Source organism: Phaseolus vulgaris, chromosome 6, assembly GCF_051622355.1.
Source record: "Phaseolus vulgaris cultivar YP4 chromosome 6, ASM5162235v1, whole genome shotgun sequence".
Lineage (NCBI taxonomy): Eukaryota > Viridiplantae > Streptophyta > Magnoliopsida > Fabales > Fabaceae > Phaseolus > Phaseolus vulgaris.
In genome coordinates this window covers 5,438,637-5,453,264 of record NC_143503.1, presented here as the reverse complement: position 1 = coordinate 5,453,264, position 14,628 = coordinate 5,438,637, and positions in this window count along the sequence as shown.

Genomic DNA, 14,628 nt, shown 5'->3' with positions numbered 1-14,628 from the left:
TGTAAAAAGGTATAAATTCACAAATTAGGAGTTATTTTATGTTTATTTTATCAATTAATACTCATAAGTGTCTATATTTTAATATGAAATATTAATGAAATTTGACACTTATCAATAAACAGATAGGTCTTGGTACTTCCAAGGGATGTTAAAATGAGAGGAACTCAAAGGCAAAAGAACAACAACCTCAACTGGCCTACAACATTCAGGGATCCGTGTTTGTTATTGTTAGCCACTCATCTTTGAATTTCTTTGTAAGATTTATCATGAGTAGTGTTCCTGCCGGTTGACTGCTTCGCCGGTTGACTCTAACGGCAGCCTTTGGCCCTTCTATCTCCGCCTGAGAATCGTACTTCCTTGATCAAGAAATCTCTCACCTGCAAAGACAAAGGGGCGCCTTGACGACCGTTTGCACTCCGACGCTCAAGTCAGTATAAGGGCAAAGAAACATCAAGTGTATAAAGTAGTTTTAGTCTTAGAAATTGTGTACCTTGCTAGGGTTCTTGGCATCCTTTATATAGGTTGAAACTAGGGTTTACCTTTGTGTTGTTACCCTTGTCTAGGGTTCCTTGGGGAGCGTCCTTGTGCCGCTATTTACATAATCTTAGTGTATCTGGCACATGGAACTTCCCTTAACTGGAGTGTAACGAATAACAGAGTGGTCGCCTGGGTACCAACTTGAGCACCTAGTCTCTGGCGCCATCTACTTTGTGGGTGCCCAAAGTATTCATGTGTCATGCATGCAGCTTTTCCTGGAAGCCCTAACCGTAATGGGCCTTAGCGCCTCCCAGTGTTATTTACTCGTGTCGCGCCTGTATGTGTTATACACACCACGTGCATGGATCCTTCGTTACTTAGGCTTCCCACATATTTGATGTCTTAACTGTTAATCTTAGTATAATTCTGTGGTCCACCTTACGTGGACCACTACGACGTTCAGACTGTCGATGTTCGATCTCTCCCTCTGTTGGCGAGGTCCGATGTCGATCTCTAACATCGGGGTCTATGGTACTGATGTCTAAAGACTGACCAATCTCCTTATAGATGCGTCTGGGGGGCCCCTTACGTGGCCCACTTCCACTATTAGGCACCAGTGTGCAATGTTTGAGGTTAGCCTCGGGAACTGATCAGGACAAGTAGTTAAATCTATCTTGTTGGGATTGGAGAAGCAATGTAATATTTCATAAGTTGTTGCTATTTATGAATGATTGTATTAAAAATTCAATTTCTTTTAATTTGATTGAATTCTTAATGCTTGATATGTGAGGAATCACCATTCATTCCTTTGGAACTTGAATGATGTTGGGAGACATGTTTATGTTCTGAACTCTTTCAAATCAACCAAGTACATCAATGTCTAGGAACAAAATTAATTGATTATGATAGTTTGTTGTTCTAGATAACCATGATCAAGGGGGATTGACTTGGTTTAACCATAAGGAACCAACTTGAATAACATGCTTTTATAGATAACAATAGCAAAAAGAGAGTTACAAAGTAACTTCAATCCCAACACTTATTCTAAATTGTCAATCTTCTACTTTGTTAAATCAAGTTTCAATCTCACTAAATATACTAGTTATTTTTAAATTTTCATATCTATTCTATACCACATATGCACTCGACTTTTATTGTGTTTTTACTTCATTTTGAAAGAAATTACTATTTTGGTATTCTTTAGTCCTGTGGATACCACAACCCATTTATCAACTATACTACAATTGACTCGGTCCACTTGTCGGAATAAATTTAAATAATTCCACTATCAAGTTTTTGACATTGTTGTCGATGACTAATTAATATACCAATAGTCATATCTTTCGTTTTGAAGAAGTACATATTGTAATCTTTGTGTACAACTAAGTTTCTAACTAGAGATTTAGTTTTATAGAGAATAGTCTAACCTCTTTTTTTTCTTTACTATTTGAGTTTGTTTTGTTTTATTTTTTTTTCCTTAATATTATTTTATTTTTATGCTAACAAGAGATAAAGCCTCTATAGAAAATTTGTTGTTTAAGTAGGATATTGAGAAACTTTTGAGAGAAAAAAAGGTTCAAACAAAACCAAGGAGATCAGGAGGAAAGACCAAATCCAAACTCATCCAAGTCACAATCTTAAACACCTCAACCTGGTAACATAGTTGATCAGTTGGGAAACAAAAACAATGAAGGAGGAAAAACTGTAAATCCTCAAAGAAGAACATTAGAAGACTATGTTATGCAACAAGAACCAATATATTTTTTAAGCATGGCATAATGTTAGTTGCAACCAAATCCTTGGAAAATGAAAACAACATTTTTTAACTATTAGCAACCATCAATTCACAAGTTTGGATGATGAAGATCCCTACACTCATCTATCTATTTTTTATGACTTAGTTGTACCATGGGATTTAAAGAGAGAGATATGGAATTAGTTTATTTACATTTATTCCCTTTTTTTACTTTCTGGAAAATCAAATGAGTGGCTTAAATCTTACCCCAACCACAACTTGAACAACTAGAAAGAAGTAGAAGAAAAATTCTTAAATAAGTTTTTCCCACTCTCTCGCTTTATAAAAGCTAAATCTAATATTTCTACATTCAGGCAAGTACCAGATGTACCCTTACGTGAAGCCTAGGAGCACTTTATGTCCAAATCACGGATTTGAAGATAACTAAGTATATTCCACAATGTTCTAAGCCTGACACTAAAATGATATAGATGTAGCAGTTGGAGGAATTATGATGACAGTAGATGCAGAACAAGCAACCAGATCCATTGATGCTTTGGTTTCAACATATTATCAAGTACAACATGACAAACAAAGTTGGTCAAAAGAAAGGAGTTCTATAACTTAACACCAAAGCACTCCTAGCTCAGAACAAAATCCTAAGTTAGCGAATTGAAGCCTTAACAAAGCAAATGTCCAAATTGTTTGGTCAACTATACATGCCATAAATTCTCTTCAATTATAAAATCAACCAAGGACATGTGAAGCTTGTGGAGAGAATAATTCTAGTGGTCAATGTTCCTATGACCCCTTGATTGCAAAAGAAGTCCAGTCAATGAACAATCAAGGAAGAGAAGGCTGAAGAAGCAATACAAACATCATTTTGGATGGAAACAAGACAATATTTCATCCAATAAACAACAACCCTACCAAAAAAAACAACATCATTATCCTTCATTATATGAAAGAACATCAAAATTGGAGGATACTCTGGATAAATTTTTGTATACCTCCTTGAAAAATCAGAAGAACACTGAAGCTACAATAAAAAATTAGAAACACAAGTGGGGCACTTGGCTAAGTAATTGGAAGACCAATAAGAAGGAAGGTTTACAACAAACACTCAAAACAACCTAAAGGATTGCAATGTCCTAGCACCAAAATGTATGGAGATTGAATTTCAAAATTATAGCAATTTGATTTTATAAAGGATGGGTATAAAAAATGAAAAAAAAAATGTATAGAAAATATAGAGAAATTTAAGGAAGATGAAAATGTAGAAGAAGTTGAAAAAAAAAGGAAGAGAGGAAAAAAGAAAAAAATGTAAACAAGGAAGAGAAAAAAAATGGTTTTTGAAAAATAAAGAGTGAAGAAAAAATATTGTTATGCAAGAAAATGGAAGAATAAGCAGTTAATGCAATGAGAGAATACATCAACCTGTACTGAGAAAGTCAAAGGATCTTGAAGTTTCACAATTCCAGTATCTAATGGAAACCTTTTTGTACATAATGCATTATTAGATTTAAGGGTCAATATAAACCTTATTCTCTTTTCCTTGTTAAAAAAGATAGATAAAGTGAACATGAAACCAACCAAGAATAGCAATATGGTATAATTGAAGATGTGTAGGTAAGAATTGATAAATTTATATTTCCAACTGATTTTGTGATCATGGATTGAAGAAAGTAGAGAAGTCTCTTTGATCCTTGGAAGACTTTTCTTGAAAACTGCAAGAATGATGACTGATGTTGATAAAAGAAAGAGATAGTGCAGAAATGTAAAACAAATGCGGCTATTTTAAATTTACAAATGCGGTCATAGAACCGCATTTGATCAACACGCATTCGTAAATCTGGCATTTACAAATGCGGTCATAGGACCGCATTCTTAAATCACATTTACAAATGCGGTTATTTTAAGTAACCGCATTTGTATATTATTCTGAATGAGGGATGTGGGTTTGGGGTTTAGGATTTATGAATGCGGTCTTGGTAAAAACCGCATTCATAAATCACTATTTACAAATGCGGTCTTGGTAAATGACCGCATTTGTAAATAGTGTTTTTTTTTAAAGTGCAGTTTGTTTTGTGCAGAAACCATATATTTTAATAACCTGCATAATGATCAAACCCAGCCAGACAAATATAGTAATCAATTGAAATCATCAAAATGTACATTTACAAGTGATCAAATTACATATAATAAAACCACTATTGTTTACCTATGCTAGAGTTATAAAAATTAATTAAATATGTGGACCAAGAATCTCTAACATATGAAATGCCTTCCTCATTCATTGGTGTTTCTTCTGTGAATAACTGCATTGCAAAGTTGACATAAATTAGTTTTTAGATATATATATGTTCAAGAATTATAAAACTGATTTAACATATATAGTACCTCTTTCCAACCAGTTTTAACACCTAGTCTTATAATGGTAATCATCCATTGCATAATGTAATAGCCACACTCATAGCTTCCTGGTTGTTTATTACACTATAATTCAATAAAAAGTAATATGTTAGTATATTGATAAACAATGATAATAGAGAAAGAAAAAAATTACAAACCTTTACTCTTATGTAGTTCAAATTATTTGAACTGGATCGACCTTTTAGGATGTTATATCCACGCCATGAACTGGTTAATACAAAAAACCTCGTTAGTAGATGGTTAATTAGTAACATACAAAGTTAAGTTTATACTATACTTACGTATCAATGATATCCTTAAATTTTGTGGGAATCTTCTTGTGTAGGGAACAGAACCACACAGCAGTCTTATCAACCATTGATAAGACAAGTAATTGCCAATGATGCCTATATGATCAATGAAAAGAGTTAGTAAATATTTAAAACATGAAATAATAATAGTTGATCACATATAATTAAACTTACTCATTAATATAAGGGCATAAATAAATTTGTTTTCCCTCTTTTTCCAGGGTGTTAGTGATGTATGCTTGAGTCTCAGTTGAGTTTGGTCCAACGGGATTAGTATATGCAGGATCTAAGAATCCATACATATTTTCCTTCCCCTCAGTGATACAGACTCTATGCAAAAACCTACAAGTTTTTAGTTAAAGCATAATCAATAATAATTTAACATAAAGTAAATTGAATAATAGGTAAAGATACTTACATCATAAAAAATTGAATTATACTTATATTGAGCTCCTGTTTCCCATATATAAATTCTGATAAATCTGTGTTGTAAATCATCAGTGGCAGTTCAGTGTTTATTTGAAAAAAATGTATTATCCCACGGAACTGGAAAAGGATCATTGCCAATCTGACTAGCAATGAGACGTAGGGAAGCTATAGGATCGTCAACTGGAACCTCACGCTTCTTTTCCGGACTTGGTGGCTGAAAAGGTTTCTACAAGATAAACAACATATTTGTATTAAATTATGTGTAATATATAAATATAAATAAAAAATAATATAATGAAACGAAATTATTACATGAGGTTCGGGCATAGATCGAATGAGCTCTCTGGGCTAGGCAACGAATGTCTGAAATGCATCGGCCATAGTGGTTACCTCATCTGAAGGTAGTGGAACACGAGCATCAGGAAATCGTACTTTTTCAACTGTTACCTTCGCCACATCAGGGGAGAGAGGAACGTTATGTAAGGTGGTGGCGTTTTTATAGACTTTTCCAAGTGCCACCACCCGAGGAAGTTTGTCGCCCACTACCAGTAGCTTACAATCCTCTGTCTGCCCATTGATATCATCCCCTGATGTTGGAGGAGCCGCACAACTCCCCTTTGTGCTCTTGGGAGTGGGACTAACAAGGGGTTCAATCGGCTCAGCACAAACTTGTTGCGATAGAAACTCTTGTCGCATTCGATCATTCTCCTTTTTCATCTCCAGCCACATCAAATCAGTCTCCTTTCTCATCTCCTCCATTATTTCTTCAAGTAACTTAGTCTTCAGTTGATTTTCGTTCTTGGAGGAGGAGGATGGCTGTCGTTCTGAAACTCCAAAATAAAGTTTAATTCCGACCCCTTGTCCAGCTGCACGAACACGACCAGAGTGTTCAGGTCGTCCAATTGCTTCAACCAGGATATCGTGACGACCTTCAGCAACAAATTTACCGTCGGATTCCAAGGAATCCTGCAAGAGTACACAAAAATCATATTTTCAATCATTAATATAATTAATGCTTTAAAAAAATGAAAATAACAAAAATAACTTACAATTTTTTCGATTATAACCCCGGATTGCTCAGAACTTGGTGCACCCGACTTTTTTAATTCGGGCCCTCTTCCATTTTACATGGCGAAAAGGTGGTGATGGAGGAGAAGTGACCCCTGTTTCCACATTCTCAGACAACGTCCCCTGTTGAGATTTCTCCTTTTCCACCATCAGTGTTTGCTCAAGTTTTCGATACCCCGAACGAGACATAACGTGCGGGGTAAGATTCTTCAAAGCTATCTCTTGAGCTTTCTTCCGACGATCCTGTCATAATTGAAATAAACAAACTGAAGTAAATAAGATAAACTTATTAATGTTATATAAACAAAAAAGTTACTTCACTTACCAATCAAGCCTCATTTTCACGGCTTTCTCTAAAAAGACGCCATGTCTCTTCATCAATATGTTGGTACTTTAAACGTGGATTTTTGTCTTTAAGGTCGCTAAAAATGTATCTCGAAGTCAGTCTTGACTTAAAGGTACGAAATTTGAGTCTGATATTGGATATAATCTTTGATCGAAGCGGTTCCACATCAGGAATTTCAAAGTTTGCCTGGAAAATAACATCAGCAAATTAAAATTAATCAATGAATATTAAAAGGCATTATATCAAAATGTAAAGCTTACCAGAACATCCTCCCAGATCATGTTCCGGTCGGCCTCTGACACCTCATCCCATGAATTAATCAGAATGGAGAGCCTCTCACGAGAAACAACTCCAAGATAGCTCATAAACTCATCTGCCTTAGGACCAAAAGCCACTCCAGTGTTGACGTCAATGTCAACACGTGTCTTCTCACCAGCAGCACGTCTCAATGCGAGACGCTTCAATCTAGTAGGTCCTCTACTGCCTCGTCCGGATCGAGGTTTGTTTGGGGTCTGATCGTCATCCATGTCTTTGTTAAAAAAATTAGGTAACAAACATTAGTTAATCTGCATCGAATTAAAATCTTATAAAAATAATACATAAAAATGTAAATAAAAAATGCTTATTTACAGGTTGCATGGAGGTTGAAAGTTCATATGTAAATTCCTTCACTGTGGTCTTTACGGGTTGCATGTACATCATCAACTACATCGTCATCTTTATTAATTATCTTTGGTGTGAATGAACAGGGGTCACCATTTTCAATATCATCTATGGTCTCCCCTTGTTTTTTGCCGTGTAAAACGACATACCAATGTTCTGACGTAGGATCTTTCACGTAGAAAACTTGAGATGCTTGTTGAACCATTAAAAATGGCTCATCTCGATTCCTTATCTTTCGAAAGTCCACTAGTGTGAATCCTGAATCATCAATTTTAACCCCACTTTAATTGTCAACCCATTTACACTTGAAAACTGGAACGGAAAACTTAGTGTAGTCAATCTCCCATATCTCTTCTATAAACCCATAGTATGCCATTGATCCAAGTACTGGATTTGTATCTTTCGAAGTCGAAAACTGCATTGACTCGGCTTCAAGAGTAACACCAGAATTTTGAACTGTACTCTTTTCATCCATGGACTTCGTGTAAAATATACAATTATTCACTTCGTACGCTGTACATGAGATGACATCAAACTTCAATCCAGCAGCCAACCAGGTCAAGGTCTCTGATGCCGTTGAATCCTTGAACACCTCGTCTTTAAACCAAGGCATGAAAGTTCTATTATGTTCCATCAAGAACCATTTCTCTGCTTGTCTTGGGTTATTTGCCTTCACAATGGCTTTATGAGCTTCTATGTATGGTACAACTTCATCTGTGTTATTCAATATGTACAAATGTGCTTGCAAGACTTCTAATCGAGATTTGCTTACAATATTCACACCACGTAAACATTTACTTGTAGAACGCCTGTGGTGCCATGAATTAGCTGGAACACCTATTGGATTTGCTTTTGTCATGTACTCTGAACAAAATTCAATACTTTCTTCAGCTATGTACCTTTCAATCATTGAAGCCTCTGGACGATAATGATTTTCATATAACCTTTCAAAATTTTCATATACCGCTCAACAGGATACATCCATCTTAAGTACACTGGTCCACACAATCTAACCTCTCTTACCAGATGCACAACTAGATGAACCATGATGTCAAAAAAAGACAGAGGAAAAAACATCTCCAATTCACACAAGATAACAACAATTTCATTTTGAAGTTCATCTAGTTTTGAGGGATCAATGACTTTACAACAGATGGAAGAGAAGAATGAGCACAAACGGGTTATGGTATGTCTAACATTTTTTGGTAAGATCTCACGGATAGCTACCGGCAACAACTGTTGCATCAAGATGTGACAATCATTAGACTTCAACCCAATTAACTTCAAATCTTGCATTGACACTAGGCTCTTCACATTTGAGGAATGTCCTTGTGGCACTTTCACACCTTTTAGACATTGACAAAAACTAATTTTTTTCATCTTTTGACATTGTGTAACAGGATGGGGGCAAATATGTACGCTTACCCATTTCTATGGGTGCCAACTCGTCGCGTATGTTCATCTCAATCAAATTTAAACGAGCATTTAGACCATCCTTCGTCTTCCCGTTAATGTTAAGAAGTGTACCAATTAAGCTATCACACACATTCTTCTCAACATGCATTACATCTATACAATGTCTGACTTCTAACCTCGACTAGTACGGAAGATCAAAGAAGATTGATTTCTTCTTCCAAATATTTGTCACAGATGACTTTTTTTTTTACTTACCGAAGGTGTGGTCTATGTTATTTACCTTTTCGTAAACCTCAACACCAGTTAATGGAGTTGGTGGACCACTACCCTCTTGGTGTCCATTAAAGGCTTTTTTCAACCTCCGGTAAGGATGATGACTTCTAAGAAACCTCCGATGCCGAAGATATACTGTTTTCCTTCCATGTTTCAATTGTTGAGAAGCAGTGTCTTCTTCGCATATTGGACACGCTTTGTGACCCTTAACACTATAACCTGATAAGTTACCATATGCCGGAAAGTCATTGATGGTGCAAAATAACATGGCATGAAGCTTGAAAGTTTCATTAGCAAATCCGTCAAATACTTCGACACCCTGGTGCCACATTAACTTCAAATCTTCAATTAGGGGACTTAGATAAACATCAATATCATTCCCTGGTTGTTTCGGACCGGATATCATCATAGACTGTTGAAGATGGTTGCTGCCCCTTCAAGATTGTGTTTGATGAAGACCTATATGTAGTGTTTGATGAAGTCTTATATGTACTTTTCATGTATTTTTGCTTTGCTTTAAGTATGTCTTAGTTAGTGCTTAGAGGTTGTCTAAGAGTGGCTTTTTGCTGAGTAACTCACCTCATAACCACTGGCCATGTGATAAGAACAAGCATAAGTTTTCTTAAACTGTTTTTCACATGTTTTACACAAAAACACGTTTACTGCATAAAAATAAATCTGTTCTTTTCTAAATAAACAGATTCATTTTTTTCACTGATGCCTTGGCTAAAGTCTTGTAAAAATTAGATTTTGTGCATCAGGTATTTTGACTAAGTCTTCTTCTTTTCAAAACGACTGAGTTTCAAATAGTTAAACTTTCTCTGTTTTCGTTTTTGAAAAATAAATCTGTTCATCTGTAAATGAATAGATTCTTTTTGCCTCTGGTGCCATGTCAAGCTTAAACGTTTTCAGTTTTATCTCAGCACCAGAATGGTTGACTAAGTCTCCTCACTTAACAAATTCTCTAACTGCTTTTGAAAATAAATCAGTTCATTTTATTTTCAATCTGTTCATTTTATAACAGCTTTAACTGTTTTTCAAAAATCTGTTATAAGTTGGTTTTCTATAAAATGCAAACTTGTTTTCTGAGTTTAATAACGATTCAAACAGTTCATACATTTGTAAAAAACAAGTTTTTGACAGCAGAGAGTTAAGTGTTTTCAAAGGATTAGCATTTGTTCTTCAAAGATTTCAAAAATCACAAAGTGCTTGTTCTTGGTTTGGTTCCAAAAGCTTGGTGTGAGGTGCAGCTACTGTTCTAGCAATCTTGCCTACTGGTTTAAGGCAGATCTGTGTATCCTCAATCAGGTGTAGTCGTTTCACATCTCGTTCTTGTAATAGTTTGGTTGAACACTCTTCTTGATAGGTGTTCTTGAAGAGTGGGTGTGTGTGTATGCTGAAATAGGTTTTTTCAGCAAGAGTACCTAAGTTCTTGTAGGTTTCAAGAACAGTGGGAATTGTACTTGGTTGTACTGTGTGTTAGTGATTTCCACCTGTTGTTGGTGAAGACTGGATGTAGCTCAGGTTGAGTGAACCAGTATAATTGCTTGTGTTCATTCTCTCTCTCTCTCTCTGCAATTTCGTTTCTGCATAATTGATAAAACAGCAAAGAAATAAATCTGTTCAATTGAAAATAAATCTGTTCTTTCTGGGCACTGTGCATACTGTTCTTGGTTTCTGAAAAAGTTGTTTTAATCTGATAAGAACATATATAATCTGCTAAAAACCATTGGAACAGATTGACTGTGATAGGCTGCTCAAGAAACTGTCAATGCTATTAATTGAACCTTAAACAATTGCTTAAAGTTGAAGCTTGCTGTTTTGTGATTCATTGTTCTTAATTTCTGGAAAATTTCTTGACATCAAGAAGAACACTCATAGTCTGTTAAAAGCCACTGGAACAGCTTGTTTGCAAAGGTCACTCAATTAACTAGCATGCTATCAATTGAACCTTAATCACTTGCTTGAAATTGAAGCTTGCTGTTTTTGTGTTTCACTGTTTTTCAAATCTGATATCTGTGTGTGTGCTGCTGGAAATTCTCACTGCATAGTCTTGTGATTAACCTTGCTGTATTAAAAGCGTTTCAAACAGAAAAACAGTGCTGAAATAAATCTGTTCATTTTCACATAAATCGATTTATTTTCTGTAAAACTGGGTTAAACATTGTTTCTACGAAGAAGTTTTAAAAGGTCAATTCACCCCCCCCCCCCCCCCCCCCCCCACCCCCCCTCTTGAACTTTGGCACTATTAAACCCAACAATTGGTATCAAGAGCTAGGACTTGTATTTTAATCAAGTTTGTTTGTAATAATGTCTGAGTTTAATGTGCTTTTTGCTGAAGGTTCTGCTGTTAATAGACCACCTATGTTTAATGGAATGAATTATGCATTTTGGAAAGTTAGAATGAGAATTTTTATGGAATCCATTGATGCATTAATTTGGGAAGCTGTGGTCAATGGACCTTATGTGCCAATGCAGGTTGTCAAGGATGAACAAGTGGAAAAGCCAAGATCAGAATGGAATGAGACCGAAAGGAGGAAGGCTCAACATGATCTTGTGGCCAAGAACATCATAACCTCTGCATTGACAATGGATGAGTTCTTCAGGATATCTCAATGTAAGTCAGCTAAGGAGATGTGGGAAGTCTTAGAAGTGACTCATGAAGGTACTAAAGATGTGAAAAGGTCAAGGAAACATGCACTCATCCAAGAATATGAGCTTTTCAGAATGCAACCCGAGGAGAGCATTGCTGATGTGCAGAAAAGGTTCACTCATATTGTGAATCACCTCACTGGTTTGGGAAAAGAATTTGACAGAGAGGAACTCAACATAAAGATATTGAAGTGCCTCGACAGAAGCTGGCAACCAAAGGTGACAGCTATCTCTGAAAGTCGTGATCTGTCAAAGTTGGGAACTGCTGCACTATTTGGAAAGCTGATGGAGCATGAGCTAGAGCTTAAAAGGCTTAAAAAGCAGGAAACAACAGAGAGAAAACCCAAAGGTCTTGCACTAAAAGCAACTGAATTGGATGAGATCAAGGAGGAAAAAGAAGATGCTGAAGATGATGACACAATCAGCCTTCTTACAAAAAGATTCAGCAAATTCCTGAGGAAGAAAAGCAAAAATAGGAACCAGCAGAAAAGAAGGTATCCTAAACCCAATGATTTAAATTCCTCTAAATATACTTGCTTTGGATGTGGCAAAACAGGGCATATCAAAACAGATTGTCCAGACAATCAAACTAAGGACAAATCTGCCAGCAAGAAATTTGAAAGGAACAAAGGAAGAAGAGCCTACATCTCATGGGAGGAAAATGAAGTATCCTCAACCAGCAGCTCTTCAACAGAAGATGAGGAGAATAATTTGTGCTTCATGATGAAGGATGAGGAGTCAAGCTCTGAATCAGTAAGTAATTTTTCTGCTGATTCTGATAACTATGATGATTTGCTTGCTGCCTTCAAGGAAACACATGATGAAGCCAATAGGCTAGCTGTAATATGCAATAAGCTGCAAAAGGTAAATAATGTGCTTGCACCTAAAGTAAAAACACTTGAGGAAGAATTGCATAAGGCCAAAACAGATTTGGTAAGCCTTGAACTGACTTGCTTGCATGCCTCTATTAAAAACTGTGAAAACTGCAAAAGATTGGAAAAACAAGTGGAATATTTGCTGAAAACCCTTTCCAATTTCACCAAGGGAAGAGAAAACCTTGAGTCTCTCCTTGGATCACAGAATGTTGTTTTCAATAAGAATGGACTTGGTTATACCCCTGGAAATACAACCAATGTCAAAAGCTTTCAAGTTTTTTTGTTCCAGCAAAATCAGTTTTTTCAGCTTTTAACAGTGGCAAAAAGGCATCTCATGTAACCTGTTTTTACTGCATGAAATCTGGTCATACATCTAGGTCTTACATTGCTAGAAAGCATCTTGTTCCTAAGAACTTAGCTAAATGGCTGCCAAAGAGAAGGTGTTAATCTGTGTTGGACCCTATACTGAAAAGGGTACCATTTGTATATTTTTTATTCTGTTTTGCAGATTGGAAGCAAGAAAAACCAGTGGTACTTGGACAGTGGCTGTTCCAAACATATGACTGGAGATCTTACAACGTTCACCAGCTTAAAGCTCAAAGCAGAAGGACATGTAACCTATGGTGATAATAACCGAGGGAGGATTTTGGGCAGAGGAACTGTTGGAATAGGGAACTCAACAACCATTGAGAACGTGCTGTATGTAGAAGGACTCAAGCATAGTCTTCTCAGCATAAGTCAGCTGTGTGACAAAGGATACAAAGTGAATTTTGAGTCAAATGGCTGCACAATCTCAAGTAATTCATCTAGTAAGGTACTGTTTACTGGTAAGAGAGTCAATAACATTTATCTGTTGAATATCATGGAAACTAACTCTTCAAATGAGTGTTTGCTGTCCAGAAGTGATGAGTCTTGGTTGTGGCACAGGAGGTTGGCTCACATACACACAAATCACTTGAATAAATTGAAATCTAAAGATTTAGTTTCTAGTTTACCTAACATTAAATTTCAGGATAACAGGCTTTGTGGTGCTTGTGTGAAAGGTAAACAAATCAAATCCTCTTTCAAGTTAAAGGATATTGTCTCTACAAAAAATCCATTGGATGTGTTGCATATGGACTTATTTGGTCCATCTAGAGTTGCTAGCTTGGCTGGAAATTTGTATGCTTTGGTTGTTGTGGATGATTACTCTAGATTTACATGGACTTTATTTCTTGCACATAAACATGATGCTTATTCTGCCTTTAAGAGATTAGCAAAAATTCTGGAAAATGAAAATGGTTGCTGCATTAAATCAATTCGAAGTGATCATGGGGGAGAGTTTCAAAATGCTAAGTTTGAGAGGTTCTGTGAGAAGCATGGGATAGCTCATACCTTTTCAGCCCCTAGGACACCCCAACAAAATGGTGTAGTTGAAAGGAAAAATAGATCACTAGAAGAACTTGCTAGAACTATGTTAAATGAATCTAAGCTACCTAAGTATTTTTGGGCTGATGCTATTTATACTGCAGGTTATGTCTTAAATAGGACCTTAATAAGACCAATTCTTAAGAAAACCCCATATGAATTGTATAAGGGCAGAAAACCTAGTGTAAGCCACCTTAGAGTATTTGGGTGTAAATGTTTTGTATTGAATAATGGCAAAGAAAATCTTGGTAAGTTTGATGCTAAATCTGATGAAGGTGTGCACATTGGTTATGCTTTGAATGGTCATGCATATAGAGTCTTCAATAAAAGGTTGCTCATAGTAGAAGAATCAATGCATGTAGTTTTTGATGAAACTGATCATAGTATACCTAAAACTGCTGCTGATGAACCTGACAGTAATGAATTTAAATCTGTTTTAAATCAAAATGAATCGATTCATTTTGATACTGCTGATACACATGCTATACAAGAATCTACTGCAGCTGCAGGTTTGCCAAAAGAGTGGAAAACCCCAAGAGACTTAACCCTTGATAATGTCATTGG